Consider the following 16,956-nt stretch of genomic DNA (forward strand, 5'->3'; position numbering starts at 1 on the left):
ACATCGCTCTGGAAATCATACTTCCTTTCTTCATCATCATTTACTTCTTTAGTAGATCATTCCCATCAGTAAACAAAACGTGTAATAATTTCTCCCACAATAAAATAAACCCTCCATCAATCTCTCTTTTTAAAGATTTTATTTATTTATCTTTAGAGGGGAAGGGAAGGAGAGGGAGAGAAATATCAATGTATGGTTGCTTCTCATGCGTCCCCCGCTGGGAACTGACCTGCACTGCAACCCAGGTACATGCCCTGACTGGGAATCGAGCTGCGATCTTTTGGTTCGCAGGCCCGTGCTCAATCCACTGAGCTACACCAGCCAGGGCAAACCCTCCATCAATCTCTTACCTTCCTCCTGGTATTAATTTCTCTGAAAGAAAATATCTAAACAGCATGTCTCCCTCTACTATTTATATCTATGTTAGTACCTTCTCTTTACTCATTCTCTTGTAACCCCAAGAATCAGGACAATTACCAAGGCTAATAATGAGCTTTGTTGCTAAATCCAGTTTTCAGTGTGGCTTTAGTTGCCCATTTGGCAGCATTGGACATGTTTGAAGCTTTCTTGAACTTTGCCTGCCTTCTGTACTTTGATTTCTTGATGTCTTTTTTGTAAATGATTTTATGTGTTTATTTTTAGAGAGGAAAAGGAAGGGAGAAAGAGAGGAAGAGAAACATCAATGTGTGGTTGCCTTCTGCTTGTCCCCTACTGGGGACCTGGCCCACAGTCCAGGCATGTGCCCTGGACTGGGAATCAAACCTGCGAGTGACCCTCTGATTCGCAGGTCGATGCTCAATCCACTGAGTCACACCAGCCGGGGCCCGATTTCTTGGTATCTTGATAGACCTCATGAAGTTGAAGTGTGCCAAAGCTAATTATCCATCTCCATTGCTTTTAATCGGCATCTGCCCTGCGCAGCTTCCCATTGTCAATAAATGCTAGTTTCATTCTACTAGATGTTTTGGCAAACATCTTGGAGTTGTCTGTTACCTCTGTGTCTTCTGTGGTTTGTCTTTTGTACGCTAGCCAGTGTGTTTATTGTAAATGCCCAGTGTCTCCTGTATCTGATTTTGCCCACTGCCACCAGTCCACAGCCTCTAGTTTGGGCTGGCATTCATAATGCAGTCCTACCTTCTGCCTTTCTACCTGCTCCAGGCAGTAGCCAGCACAGTGTTTATAAATGCAGTGTTCTCCCATCTCTCAGCATGAAAGATGGCCACTTGCTGTGGGCCCCAGTATCCCTTTGGTCTCATTTTTACCTCCCTCTCTCTTGTTTCCATCTCACTTAGTCTACTCTTCGTGCTGTTCCCAAATACACTGAGCATACTCTTGGTCCAGAATGTCTGTACTTGCTGATTTTCTATCCAGCACTCTCCTTTTTAGTTACCTCTGTGACTTCATCCCTTTCTGTATTTCAGGTTTCTGTTCAAATGTGCCCTTATCAAAGAGTCTTTTCCTTGAGCATCTTATTAAAAAGTGTGCCTTTATCTGATAGTTACCCTTTAGCTTCTTACCTTTAAATATTTTTGTGCTAGAATTCTCACTGCCTGGCATTGTAATGTTGTTTTTCATAAGCCCTCTTTCCATAGTATATTTTAAGTTCCACGAGAGAACAGCTCTGTCCTTGTTGACCGCTGCCATGTGCACAACCCCTAGGTGCTCTGTATGCAGCGTGACCCAGTGCGCACGCCGGCCATGCTGCGGTCCTGTCTGTTCAGGAGTGGGGGCGTACCACTCTTGACTACAGATTTCATTTGGGAAATGCCTGCACCTTGAACTCTAGGCCCCTCCTATCATAGCCCATGCTGTTTCCCTGTCACTGAAGTACACATTTGTTCATAACTGTGATATAAGTCTCATCAGAGATTCTTGGACTGGGGTCATTTTTGAACCCTTTCTCTCTGAACTACATTTGTTGAAAGCCTATTTAGGTACAAGATACATTGCTTGGTATTTTAAGTTGAAATTGGGCTTTTAAGAAAAAATGTTACTGCTTTTAACTCTTACAACATTATAATAACTATACTATAGCTAACATAATTTTGTGGGTTTAGTGGGTCTTGGGTGTTAAGCAAATCCGGTTGTGAACCCAGGACTCTGGGCTCCAGATCTTTTTTTTTTTTTTTTTTAATTGAAGAAAACTTTACACTGTGAAATCATATATTGTAAGCATACAGTTTGATGAGTGTACAAATAAATGCACATATACCCTCTGACCAACACTCCAGACGGATGGAAGACTTTTCCATCACCCCAGAAAAGTTCCCTCCTGTCCCTTCCAGTGCATTTGTGTTTTTTGAAGTATGTGTTCATTTGGGGATTTGTCTCAGTTTTTAGAAACTGTTATGAGTACACGTGGGCTTATGGTGTTTTCCCAGAAAATACTAGGTGTTTTTTCACCTGAGAGTGTCTGCAGAGACTGCAAAGTGCCTCAAAGCCATAGTAGGTTCAAGTGGGTCCAGTAAGCAGTTCTTGGAGGCCCCAGCGTAGGAAGGCATCGGCCAGTGTTTGAGTAAGAACCCCACAGTCGGACACTCATGAATGACAGTCATCATCTCATAGTGTCATTTGTGGAGCCAAATTGGCGTCACAGTTTTTGTTCTGACCTGTCATGTGAGTTCAGACCACAGGCGACGTTTTGAACAATTTTAGTTTGCATCCTCTTCAGTGTCACCTTTCTCTTGTGGCACGTTTTTTTTTTCTCTTGCAGCACTACTTAGTCTGCGAGCATTAAGAAATTGCAGCCTTGATGTGTAATTCAACAAATTCTGAAACTGTGGTCTGAGACTTGGCTTCCCCCCAAAGGCAAAGCTGAAGAGGCATCAGAAGTCATGTCCCTTCTCCGTGAACAGGGTTTCAGTGAGGAGCCTGCCATCTGTCTGATGGCCGTGAGGCATGTGGCAGCATGGTCAGATCTTAATTTCTGCTCATTTTTTGTGTGGCTCTGGTGAAAGTCAATATATTAGTAAGTTTGTGCTTCCATACCATAGACAGCAGCAGACATTCATTTGTAATCATTCTGGAGGCTGGAAGTTCAGAGTCCAGGGTGCCAGCCAATTCAGTGTGTGGCAAAGGGTGGTTTCCTTGCTGTGTCCTTGGAGGGCTGAGAGAGGCAGTGCACTGGTGTCTCTTCTTGTGAGGACACCAGCCTTCGTGATTAGGGCCCTGCCCTTATGACCTCATGTTACACAGTCTGGGTGTTAGACTTCAGAATTGGGGGAGGGGGACACATTCAGTCCATATGGTCTAGAATTTGGTAGTACTTTGAGGTGCTGATGATTTTATTTTGTTTTGATTTTAGGTAAAGTTAATTTCCTTGTTAATCTGCAACATAGTTCTTTTGTGAGTAAGTGATATTAGAACAATTTACTGGTATATCACATCAGGAAACCCCAAGAGCTGTTTGACCTTTAAGTTACTGTTCCTTGCAGTTGGGTGGAATTAAACTTGGACTTACTTATTGAGTACCTGTTTTTGTGAGACTACTTGGGTTAACCTCAATACCATACATCAGTGGGATCGAAACATGATTCATTTGCAAAGGTTGCTGCTACAGAAGGCCAAGAGCCCTAAGAAAAGGGCAAACAGGGTGAATCAAAGGCCTTAAGGAGCCTTGGCTATTGTGCCTTGGTGGATTGAGTGCTGGTCTGTGGACTGGGGGGTTGCTGGTTTGATTCTCATTCAGGGCAAATGCCTGGGTTGTAGGCCATGTCCCCACTGGGAGTGAGCAGGGGGCAACCAGACATCGATGTTTCTCTTCCTCTTTATCCTTCCCTTCTCCTCTCTCTGAAGGTAAATTACCATATTTTTTTCAGACTATAACATGCGCTCTTGTTTCCCCAAATTTGGGAGGAAGGGGGGGGTGAATCTTATAGTCCGAATGTAGCTTACCCGGCTCATTGTATGTGTGTGTGTGGGGGGGTGGCAGTAATGGAATGGGGTCATAGGTTATTAAATATTTTACCACATTTTTTGCCTCAAAAAATATTCCCCCAATTTTCCTCCTCTAAAACCTAGGTGTGTCTTATAGTCCTAAAAATATGGTAATAAAATCTTAAAAAAAAAATAAGTCCTTAAGGATTTGGGAGGGGAGTAGCAATTGAGATGGCCCTGGAAGGATGTTTCTCTTGTTGATTTTCCTGGGGAAAATCGTGGGATTATGTGATATTGGGGGAATTCATTTTACTTGCCTGAATATTATGCTGTAAATATAATTTAGAGCAGTGCCTTCCAACCATTTTCACTTCTCAACATGTATGGAAAGGGGAGACCTGTGGTGGGGTAATTAGATAGGCCCGCACCCTACCAGAGACGACTTGCTCATGCCTGGAGTTTACGCTTGTCACCTACCTCCTTCTACTTGGAGAAGAGCCTCATGTTGTCTCAATTTGACCCATTTGATGAATTGAATTTTGTGGTGTGTGTATTTATGGATCTTTAATTACTATCAGATATGCCACCATGGACTAGTGCAGTTTTCCTTTGCTTGTGAATGACTTAGATCCCATTTCCCCCAAATTTAGAGGATATTTTGCTTAGCTTTTGGATATAACCTGTTAACACATGAACCAGATGAAATGTTTAGAGTCCCATATGGTGTATCTTTAAAGCCAGAACAGTGATTACCAGAAATGCTTGGGGACATTACCCTACAGTCCGTAAATCCTATAGTTTCCAGTTTGTTATTCAATCTCCCCTACTGCCAAATCTCATATAGCTTTCTAGCTTTCTCTAAACTCCTTTAAGATGTTTCTGCAGAGTCCCAAATTTAGCTTTTCCATAAGTTCTTTCCAAAAGATCATAAAACTACATTTTTGGGGACAATGATGGAGAAACATGACTTGTTTTATAACCTTAGACCTGCCAATCAAGGAGAGGAGTTGTCAGCCCAGCCTGTCAGCCAGGCGGTCGGTCCCTGTGTTATGCCAGGGAGAACTTTCAGGCTCTCTCCTCCCTGCACTTTAGAGCTCCTCATGCCTCTGTTTTGAGATGCTGTTCTTCTCTCTGCCCTGTTCCCTGGCTTTTCAGTAGTGTACTTAACTTGGCTCATTCATACTTTGGATCTAATGATTCAGCTCTTTCTGCACACAGGGCCACTTCCTGTGTGACCTGCCCCACCACTGTCTTCTGGGTTATTCCTTAAGCAGGTCCACATTTCCCTTGGCAAGTAGGTGGCACCTGGCTTTGAAGAGAGGCAGAGACGTCTGGGCCAGAGACTCCTAGGCCAGTTTCTGGTGCTGTCAGAAGTTTCCTTACAGTTTTCCATGGCTCTGAAGGGGTCATGTTGCCTTCTCCCACAGGAAGGTCTCTCCTTTGGAAACAGCTCCTTTTTGACACTCTCCTTCCTTTGGACCCAGAGTTTGGAATCCATGTTTTAAAAAATTGCACCTCACTCTAGAAGGTCCACAAACCCTCTTCAGATACGATCATACCCGTGGGGGCGTATTCCACATTTACTGTTTGCATTTGCAGCAGGCCTGGTACTTTCTAGAAGGATCTACATTGCAAATAGATGAGCCTGTACCCTGGTGGCTTTACCCTGTCCTCACCCAGCAGATTTCCCAACTTCCGACTACTTGAGTTGTTTGAAAAGGGCCTTTCCAGTTTACTCAGTTGGAAAGTGTTAAAGGGTGAGCTGGAAGGCTCTCAGCTGGCACTTTCTGAATCCCTCAGAGGAAAATATTGGCAAACTCTCCACTCTCTGCCTGAACTCTTATAAATTGAGAAGCCAAGAGTTATGAAGCCATCACACGGGGCCAGGTTGAACTGGGTGGGAGAACACATAATGACTGAGGCTAAGATCACCTACCATTTTATGATGATAATGCTGTTTGCTCCCCCCACCCAATTTCTCTGCAGTTTTTTATGCTAATCTCCCTGCTGCTGAAAACAGAAGTGTTGTAAATGCGGTTTACAGTGTATTGTGTTTCCTGGAGAGCCTTCATTCCAGAAGGTGCATGTCGGTTTTCATTTCTTTGTCCTCTGTTACAACTTGGAGAAGAAGGAAAGCACTGGGCTGCTTTACTCAACAGGTGTTGCACCTTCTACTAAGGAAAGTTACCTTTTCTCATTTTTTTTTTCCTGTGGTTTCAGGAGACAAGGTGCTAAGACAAGACGCATGAGCTTGCCATTGATTTATTATCCTGTTTGTCACCATCTGTCTGCCTTATACTTGAAGGGAAAGCCCGATGTGAATGTGCCATGGGGCCTGAGAGATTTCCATATTCCTGTGTTGTCCTACTGAGAAACCTGTACAATCACTTTCATCTTGGCCCCCAGTGAGGTCTGTGGACATGGAAGTGTAACCCAAGGGAAAATGCTGACAGAGTTTTTCTTTCTTTATCCATATTTTTACACCCCTGTCTCTGCACACACAGGGGAAGCAAAGCTGCCTTTGCTAGCACTGTCCACATTGTGCAGTCCACTCTTGGTGCTCCTACCCTCCCGGGGTCTTACTCTGTGGAAGAATTTCAAGGGAATAGGTTAAGATTGCCATCAAGTGGCTGCTCTTGGTAGTGGATAGGATACTGGCCACCACTGCTGGCCCACTCCACACACATTCTCCTCCAGTTACTTAGCTGCTTTGTGAAAAATTATTAAGCTTGAGTGCTTTTTGTCTGAAGAATTAACTGTATTTTTTTGGGGTGGAGGCAGGCAGGGAGTTTAGTATGTCTCTACACTGTAAATCCTCAAAGAAAGCACCCATGTGCACCCAGACTGCACATTCCAGGGTGGGCTGAAACTAAAGGCTGGCCAGGTTGCAGTGGTCCGAGTTCAGGGCCCTGGAGCTGTGAATGCAGGTGACCTAGAGGCGTAGTGGAGAGAAATGGTGGGCATGCATTCCCCTGCCAGGTCTGGGCCAGGAGACCAGAGCCCTCCGACTCTGCTCTTGGTAGTTGGCAGGGAGGAACACGCTGTTACCCTGACAGGGTGGCCCCACCATCCCACCAAGGGGAAAACAACTAACAAGCCTTATTTGGTCATTCTGTTTAGCTCCTGTTGTTTCCCAGCTCTGAAAATGGAATGATCATTTCTTTTTCCAAGGTGGTATTTTTAGGATTAGTGAGTTGGTTTATTTAATAAAATCCTTAGTACCTGGCAGAAAATAAGCATTCAAGGTTGTTATTTGAGGTTCTAGAGATATATTACCTGACTACTTCCTATAAAAGCGGTAGCTGTGTCATAAAACAGCATCCTTACTAGACTGCATTAAAATGGGTTTACCCTGTGCCCTGGGACTTGAGGAGCAGAAGCTGTGAGTGAGTACAAAGGAAGTGATTCCTGTTCAGTTTCCCCTAGTCGGTCTGTCCTCAGTGATGTTGTCAAAACCTGCCCTGTGTGAAGGGCAGGAGTGGTGTTTGTATAGGTGGGGTGCTACTAGGTTCTGTAGTGTCTGAGAAGCCTGGGGGAAGGCTAGAGGGCTTTCTGAGCTGGCACATGGGAGGGGAAAGGAGATGGATTTGTGCCAGCTGGTTGGAGAGGGAGACCTGAGGCAGGCTGAAGGACAAAGCGACCATAGACTATAAAAGTATGGCGATGAAACTTTGGGTTTGGGTCAAGGAAAAAAATTCTTAGGGTTTACATTATTTTCAGCAGCTCTTCAGAAGGGATAGAGGCTATGTTATATAACCATTCACATAGTAAACTGTTGAATCATTAAACCAAAATTCCTGGATTCCAGCCATTTAAAGCAATACTCGATGCATCAAAAACAAACAAACAAACAAACAAACAAACCCCAAAACGTTGGATTATAATTCTGGTTGTACCGATAACTGGGTATCATGGTGAGCAGTTCTCTCTTTCTTCACTGATTTTTCCCCTTATGTAAAAGAAGGCACTTGGCACATCCTTGTCCCAGTCGGGTTTCATTTAGTGAAGAAATGTGTCTTCCTTGGCCACTGTTTCTCTCCTGTGGTGTGTGCCTCTTCCCCCATCCACATCCCCCAGTCCTGCCTGCAGGGTGATGCTTTCTCTCTGGAGGTTTCCTGTGTGTCCAGGAACTCAGGCTGAGTGTGGGTATACACCTCATTGTGCCTGTAACCTTGAGGGTAACAAAATGTGAGTATAAGTAGCACATTTCATGTGGCACTTTGTTCATGAGTCTTGGTGATTGCTGACCTTTTTCACTCTCCAGGTACATCAGGGTCACCTAAAACCATTTATGATCGAAATCACCTTTTGGAGTAATTGCTTTGCAAACAAAGAGCAAGTTTTTCTACAGTTTTTAGTTTTCTAAATAAGCTCCCAGCTTTTAAATGTTCCAACAACCTCTGTTTTCCCTTCTCTGCTCCTCTAAAAGCTAGGCTGATTACCCCAAGAACCATCTGCTGCTGAATTGAAGGGGATTTAGCAGCTTCTGCTCCTTTTGCCCCTCCTCTCCTTTTTACCACGCTTCCTTAAAAGAAATCACCGGCTGTCTGACTTGCTCTGTTGGGTCTAAGCTTCTGGCAGAGAGACATGAAAAAGGCAAGAGAGACTGTTGGCAGCAAAGTCTTGAGATTAAATACATACAAATCTATAGATTGGCTTTATCAAGTGGACCTTCCTGCAGTGATTGAAATGTTCTATATCTATATTCTTTTATTTATTTTAAAGGATATTTATTTATTTATTTTTAGAGAGTGGAAGGGAGAGAGAAATGCTGATGTGAGAGAAACATCAATTAGTTTCCTCTCTCATGAGCCCCAACAGGGGACCACCCACAACCCAGGCATGTGTCTTGACTGGGAATCAAACTGGTGACCTTTCACTTTGCAGTATGATGTCTGACCCACTGAGACACACGAGTTGGGGCTGCGTTGTCTTTTATGGAAGCCACTGGCCACTAGTAACTTGTGACTCCTTGTGACTAGGTACCTAGCTGATCTGATTAGTTTTAGTGACTAGAGGCTACAGAATTTTAGATTGTTCTAGAGTCAGGGTGAGCATAGTGGTGACATTGTTTTTTTTCAATCTTATGTTCTTTTTCGGTTGTTTTTGGCAGGTCTTTCTAGATAGCCATTGTACTTACATTCTGATCACCCTCATGGTGTCTTATATAGACAATGCTAACAAAGTGAAAAGAACAGTAATCTTTTATTCAAATGCCTTTCAGTGTTTTGGACAATTGCAGAATACTTTTGCCCATGGTATCAAGGTCATGGTATTCATATTATCCTTGATTTCAGTGTAGCAATGTATTGCTGACTTCAAAATTGTCTTTGTTGTCTACTGTTGTCACTTATGTGTAGGTATTTTGTTAGCTCCACAAAAGCAATGTGTTTTTTTAACTGCGTACTTAATTTTTTAATAAAGAATAATTTAGTAATTTCAGAAAAATTATCAAAATGGCCTCTGGAGAGAATATGGTTTTGTTTCATTTTTTAATTGCTAGTGTGTTTTGTTTCCTCTGGTCTGATTTCTGCACTCTTACAGTGTTTAAACCCAGTTCAGTTACTTCATATGGTAGAATCTCTGCTGTTTAAAACATTCAGCCTTTCTTCACATTTGTAAGTTTTTGAAAGTGATATTTAAAAACGTGTATAATTTTAACAAATTATGTTTCATGTTTAGTATTAGTTTCAGTATGGTAAATGAAACTTAAGAAAAATGCTGTGAAGAATGCACACAAAGTTATGTGAGTGATGTAATGTTACTTCATTAAGGTAGGAACATTATAGTCAATTTTGTCTTTCATTTAAACATGTTAGTAACAAAATGAGTTTATACCTAAGCAGGATATAAAAGGTTAAATACTTTGAAGAAGATACAGAAAACTTTACAGACAAAGAATTCGTTGGCTTCAAAACAAAACTTTAAAATTAAAATTAAGAAGGGGTTAAGTGTTTAGAAAACAACGCGTAAGTTTTTTGAGTGTTAGGTTTATGAACATTCTAATTTATTTCACCTGAAAATTTGAAGGCTGTTTCCTAAGAATTTCTAACTTCATTCAGTAAATTCCAAGAGATCAGTTTATTATAAATTACCTGGGTTGTTCTAGCCAAATACTTGTAAACACAGAGATACTTCTTGGAAACACTTTTCTCTCCAGGAAGAAAAGGGGAACCTTTGAATGCTTGGTAAGTTGTAGAATGAGGTCTTTGAGGTAGAGTGCTTCAGGCTTATAAAGACCTGAAATAGCCTCAAGCAGCAACTTACTCTTTCAACAGCTTTATTAGGCCTCAGCCATTTTCTTTAGGTATGGGCTAGGTTTTGAGGGTTGTTCTGATAAGCAAGACTAAATCCTCTTGGTTATGGACCATGACATGTCAACATTTGCTTGTAGCTGTGGGTATTGTATTGAAGTAGCACCTGCGTAGCAGGTGGCGGGTGTCACTGAGGGCTCACCAAAAGAGGAACAGGAGATTTCTAGGCAGAGAGAGGAGAGAATATTATTCTAAAAGAGGGAACAGCATGTGCAGAAGCACTGAGGTTTGACAGAATGAATGTGTCGTTTGCTATACATGAAGAACCCAAGCCAGCTACCCCAGTACCTTTATGGACTGTCTGTCAAACAAAGCACTGGTGGCCAGTCTATTGCATGGCTAAGGAAGCTAACGTAGAAGTTTTGTTTTGTTTGAGACACAGGATTTAAACCAGTAAAAGAAGCAACAAATAATTAAACTGGGTTTTTAATGATTCAGGTAATACATTTGAAAAGGTAAACACAGTTTTTCTGATTAATTTCTTTGTTTCTCTTATTAATTTGTTTCTCTGATTAATTTCTTGGTGTTACTTTCTAGAAGTGAAACACCGAATTTCATTTTAGCGGTTTATGGGAGTGTAGGTTTCATCAGAAGCAGAGGTTTGAAAAGGTGACCAGCTACTCTTCAGTAGTGACCTGAGTTACTTTATCTCATTACTTTGTGAACATAAGGAGTAAGGGACCCCCCAAAATGCAGAATTATCTTCTGGAGGGTGGGCTTCTTGTAGTACAGGCTTTTTCTGCTAGGTGAGTGTTCTAGGAATCCATCTGTAGCAGTGTACCAGCTGGTGGTGTGTGAGAGGCTGTGTTCAGCTTCAGTGAATATTTTTGAAGAGGCTTTCAGTGTGTTTGCCCTTTTCACGATGGGTGATTTACAAGTGCTCCTGCCCACACAGTGTTGAGTGTGCATCAGTTTTTAACCCCCAAATGGCATGAACCCCATGCCCCACCCTTCCTATTCACCCCTCTGGTCATGAGCGACATTTTTGGTTTGTTTGTTTCCCAGTGAAAAAAGTTCTCACAGGGAAGCATTTTGTCAGTATGGAAGAGGTGAAACAAACAAACAAAATGGCTGAAGTGCTAAAGGGCATCAAAATCAACGTTCAAAACTGTTTTGTGCAGTGGAAAAACTGTCTCGATAGGTGTATTGCCTCAAATGGAAAGAACTTTGAAGGTAACTGAAGTTTAAACATGTAAAAATTAATACAAAATTTTTAATAAATAAATTCTGAGTTTTGGGGGTACCTTCTCATAGTTTTCCACTGTTTATTATCCTTTAGTCAGTAAAATGAGTATGTTGAGATTCTGATTGAATTTTACTCAATGCTGTTATGCCTCATGTTTTCAGAGTAATTTCAGTGCTGATAATCTTTTTTAACTTGGTATTATTTCTGTGTTTACCTTTTTAAATGTATTACCTGAATCATTAAAAATATGTTAAAGGCTAAAATATGATTTACCTTAGGTTTCTTTTTTCTTTTTTTTTTTTTTTTTTTTTAAGATTTCATTTATTTATCTTTAGAGGGGAAGGGAAGGAGAGAGGGAGAGAAACATCAATGTATGGTTGCCTTTGTGCATCCCCTGCTGGGAACTGGCCTGTAGGGAACTGGCCTGCAACCCCGGTATGTGCCTTGACTGGGAATCGAACCGCGATTGTCTGGTTCGCAGGCCTGCACTCAATCCACTGAGCTACAACAGCCAGGGCTAGGCTTCTTTTTATAATGAAATGATTAAAAGAATGCATTGAACAAAAATTCTGGGAAATTTATTAGCACCAAAGTTTATGAAGGTATTCTCTATAGATAGCACTTACTATATACTATTAACCCTTTTATATATATAATCAGCATTAATTAAACTGACCATGATTGTTCTTATGTCCATTTAATGGATGAGGAAACTGAGGCATGGAGTGCTTTTGGTAATTCTCTTTAAAATTGAGATAGATGAGTAAAACTCTGATTAGAACCAGACAACCTCGTCTGTAGTGTGTGGTGTATGCTGTAAACCACTGTGTTTCACAGTGCTAGATGCTGACCAAGTAAACCAGTTTTCTTTTTTTTTTTTAAATCTGATGGGACATTGTTTTTTCTGTTAGCTTCCTAATTTGAATTTCCTGGTTTAATTGTAGTGCCATTTCATTGGTATTGGTGGCTAAAAACTTAAGTTTGTTTCACCAGCTAATATACAGTCACCCAGCCTAGATCTTCCTACTGTGTATTTGTAATTATTGGTATTATTTTATAATTGTACAGTGTGATCGTGAAGTCAGGTTGGCTATAGAGCCAACCACATGAATTATACAGTTAGTTGAGCGCTGTCGGTGCTTCAGGAATTACCAAGCCCTCTTGGAAGAAGTCCAACCCAGACTCCATGTGCACCTCATTCTGCTTGGTATATTGCCAGTGTATTAACTTTCATTTAAATATCTAACAAGTAATGTTTATTATTATTATGACGGCTGCTGTAAAGTGCCCACACTTCAATAATATTTTGAAAGTCAAATATTAGCAGAGTGGATTATTTCTCTGCATTGGCTTTTTATCACAACCTAAGTGATGTGATCAATACTATTTAATGCAGGCCAAATAACAAATATCTTTATGAAAACATGACTAATGCAGTGTGATCATTAAAATTCCCTTATTTCCTGTGTGAAATTCTTAGACTCTAAAATTTTATGCCCTTCTCTCACACAGGGAAATCCACTGCACCCCTACCCCTCCTTTATAGTAAGCATTTTGGGGGGAAATTGTGAAGTTGCATACAACCCAAATGCTAAGGTGCCACCTTTGTGTGCAGTAATTTGTATAGGCGGCAGGAAATTGGAGCTTTTGGAGGCAGATGTGAATGGTACGGAATGCTGCAGACTTGTTCCAACTCTGTAAGGCTCATCTTTCCTTTACGAGATGGGTTCTAGCTCTGATTATACACCGACTTCCTTGCTTTGATACATGAATTAAACAAGGTCTTGATGCTTATGAGGCAGCAGGTTCTTTAATTAATCTACACAGGGTACTTTTAGATATCCAGATTTGATTAAGATGTGCAAGTGAATTGCTCTCTCACATTTTATTGAAGTCCTAGGTTGGGGTTTGCTCCAGTCATATATTTTTAAAAGGTGAAGTGCAGCCAGTGGGCTGCTGGAGTTATGCACATATAGGTAGATTCATGATTCCAAAACTCTCACCAGCAAAATATGTCCTCAGATGTCCTGGTGTTGAGGTGATAATTAGGTGGGATGGCGGCCATGTACCGGGGCTGGCGCACAGCATTTCTTAGGATAGGATGTCCTTTCTGAAATTCTGTTCTCTTCCGCAGTAGCAATTGGAGTGCCTTGTTCTCTGGAGTCTTGAGTAATGGGAGGTCTTCATATTTAAACATTTAGAGATTACAACGATACATTGCTGGCGCACAAGTGAAAATTGATACCTGCTTTGGAAACCAATTTGCCATTAACTTGTAAAATTGAGTATTTGCATACTGAAGAATTTCCAATAGTTTTATTCCTAGGTGTGTATCCCAGGTAAAGTCTAGTGCCTGCTTTCCAGAGGACAAACAGAAGAATGTTTTTATACCATGGTTTGTGATAGCAACAGATTGGCAACACTTCAAAACAAGAGAATCAAAATAAACTGTGAAATAGTCATACTACAGAGCATAATAAATAATAGTGAAAATGAATGGGCAAAGTTTATGCAAAATCATGGGTGGATCTTAGTAAAGTAATGAGGAATTGAGGAAAAAACAAGTACTCTATGACTAAACATGGTGTGATACCTTTTTTGTGAAGTCCATAGTCCAGCACAGTGAAATAATACACTATTTAGGTATACATATTTGTGCTGTAACTTAAAAAATAAATAAAGGGGGAAGCACATACGTTTTAGGGTTTGGCTATGGGTTTGGCGGTTGGTCTTTCCTTTTTTTTTTAAGAATTTATGTATCTTTAGAAGAGAAGGTAGGGAGAAGGAGAACAAGACATCACTGTGCAAGAGTAACATCAATTGGATTGCCTCTTGCATGCCACTAATCAGGGACCTGGCCTGCAACCCAGGTATGTGCTGAGATCAGGAATTGAACCAGTGACCTTCTGGTTTGCAGAATGATGCCCATCTCAGAGCCATAGCAGTCAGGGCTGTAGATATTCTTTCTTATTAAAAATTAAACAAAACTGGGAGGGCTGAAGTTGGTAATATTTGAGAAGTCTTTAAGAATTGGCACTTGCTCCGATCTTTGACCATTCCAATTTAGCTGGTGGTACTCATATTAACTTGGAACAAAGAAATAGTCTTCGCCAGTCTCGCCCTTTATGTACCCGTTCCTTTTTTTCAGAATTTAAATAGTGAGTGTTGTGTTGCTATTCTTAAACTGAACTTAGCTGTCAGTTTTATTGTGTGTCTCCCAGAGGGTGTTGCTAGTCTGAAACTGTTGATACATTTCCTCTTTGGTAGACCAGCATTTTATCTAAACAGTCCAAAACCTCCTGACTTTCATAGGCAAATAGTTTTCCAGCTCTCCTTCCTGACTCAACAGCTGATCAGAGGCCAGAGTTGGACATACTGAGCTACCTAAGCATCTATTTTAGGAAATTCTGAGAGCCATCAGATGCTGGAAACAGTTTTGGAAGTAAAAGCAGCCTGGGGCCATCATTCTGTTAGGTCTTACCTTTTTCATTTTAAATACCTTGTTCCTTTTTTTAGTTGATGGGAAGAGGAATCAGCAATGAAGACAGGGAGAGTACTGCTGATGGCTACAAACTCTGTTGCTGGTGCACACTCTTGTCAGATGACTGGGGATAAGTTTCCATAGACGATTTTCAAGGTTCATTTCTGTTAAGGTCTTGTGGTTTCTCCTTTCTTAACCTTTTCTCAGAATTACCATACATCCAAAGATCTGCCTCTTATCTCCTTTCCAGTTCTCTCTTTTGGGTGCTTTTGATTAGCAAAGGTACCAAAAGACAGGTCCCAGCAGAAAGAAGAGGAAAACAGACCAATAGTCATCTCTTAAATGCCCTTTAATTGACTGTGTATGACTTATGCTGCAGTGGGACATCTGCCAAACAGTTGTTCAACATGAGAGGAATATACTGGCACTGGAGAGAAGGAGATGAAGGTCTGCTTTGTGGAGCCCGCACTGGGTGTGGAAAGACAGGAGAGGGGTTTTCCAACTGTACAGTCCACAGGGAATTGTATGGTAAGGTTGTTCCAGTGTGTGACTTGCCCCTGTCCCCAAACACCACAGGATTCACGGTGGTCTTCAGTTTGTTAAGACTGTCTGAGGAACTGGCTCTGCGATCTTGTTTAAGAACCATACCTTCATATGGCTTAGCTTATTCACATATAAAGTGGGGGATTTTATTAGATTGTCTGTAATTCTGGTTAAAAAAATAATTTATTGATGAGAGAGATGGATTGATTGAGTTGTTCTTCTTATTTATGTGTTCACTGGTTGATTCTTATATGTGCCCTGATTGGGGACTGAACCTGCAACCTTGATGTATCGGGTCAACACTCTAACCAACTGAGCTTACCCGGCCAGGACTATAATTTAAAGTAGTGGATATTCAGTAGAAATTAGGTAAGACCATCACCTATGTTCTGCTATTTTGTTGTTTAGAAGTGAGGCACTTAGATACACCCTACTGATTTGTTGGCTAGATACCCAGAGCAATCCCTGAGCATATTCAGGGTTTTTTGTGTGTGTGTGAGGTCTAAATAACCCACGTAAACCCAGAAGGGGCTTATTCATTGGTTAGATAACAACAACAAGAAGAGACTCAAAGTAATAATAGTAATGGATGTTCTATTCCCATTTCCTTTGGATGAATCTATGAGGGAAACTTTTAATGCCATGCGGGTTCTTTGAGGGTGATGCACCATCTTTTTTTCCCATTGGAAAGGCATAAAGAGGAAACTGTGGGATGGTGTTCAGAACATGTGTTTTGGACATTATAATTGCCAGCTGAAGTTCAAAAGCTTCAAAAGAATTGACATTAAAAACCAAAAAGCTATGACATATGAAAGGAGATGCAAGCTCCAGTTATCTGAGGCCAGGGAACTGGCCAGCCTTGTTGGATTCTTGCCTTTTTCACCCTCTTGCAGCTGCCAGGCCACAGAGCCTGTTTTGTGAAAGATTTGCAAGAAAAGATGAGGGAAAACAGCTTCTATTTTATTAGATTAGATGACATTATGTGCCTGGGGGAGGGATGTCCATGTATTGGGGTGGGGAGGGCAGCTGTGGCCCCTGCGGTCCTTACATAAGTAATGAAGCACCCTCCTAGCTGGAGTTGGAGGGAGGGGGAGGGGGCTCAAGGAGAGCATGTGGAAAGAGATTTCTGCAGTCTGTCTGGAGAGCTGCCCAGGTTTCCCAGCCAAAAAACAAATAAAAATAAATAAAAGGCAAGTGCTGAATGACACAGATTATGATATTAAAAAGAGATGCCATTGAAAATGTGCCATGGACCCCCACTGTCCATGGGGGTGGAGCGTGTGCACGGAGTTGGGTTGACAGTCTGACAGACTGGGCATACAGAAGTGTGTACTACCCCCATCAAAGGTGCCCCTGCACCCCCGGTCAAAAATCCTAAAATAAGGATTTGTCTGCATTGCAGGTTGGGGAAATTACAGGATAAAAAGCTAGTCGCTCGCTTTTTTTTTTTGCATGGCAATTTATCAGAAGGGGAGAAAAAGCCCCAAACCCCTCCTCTTGGGTGTTAGATTCCCTCCCTTGCACATAAATAACCTTCTCTCCTTGTCTCCCCCCCT

At 41.5% G+C, this 16,956-nt stretch overlaps 1 protein-coding gene across 3 annotated transcripts in view; it reads left to right on the forward strand.

Annotated features, from left to right (window-relative positions):
- The window catches only part of JARID2 (jumonji and AT-rich interaction domain containing 2), a 256,922-nt gene that overhangs the window by 134,413 nt on the left and 105,553 nt on the right, over positions 1-16,956 (forward strand). The window lies entirely within an intron of this gene.

The sequence above is a fragment of the Artibeus jamaicensis genome, unplaced genomic scaffold, assembly GCF_021234435.1.
Source record: "Artibeus jamaicensis isolate MK-2021 breed Jamaican fruit bat unplaced genomic scaffold, CSHL_Jam_final contig_482, whole genome shotgun sequence".
NCBI lineage: Eukaryota > Metazoa > Chordata > Mammalia > Chiroptera > Phyllostomidae > Artibeus > Artibeus jamaicensis.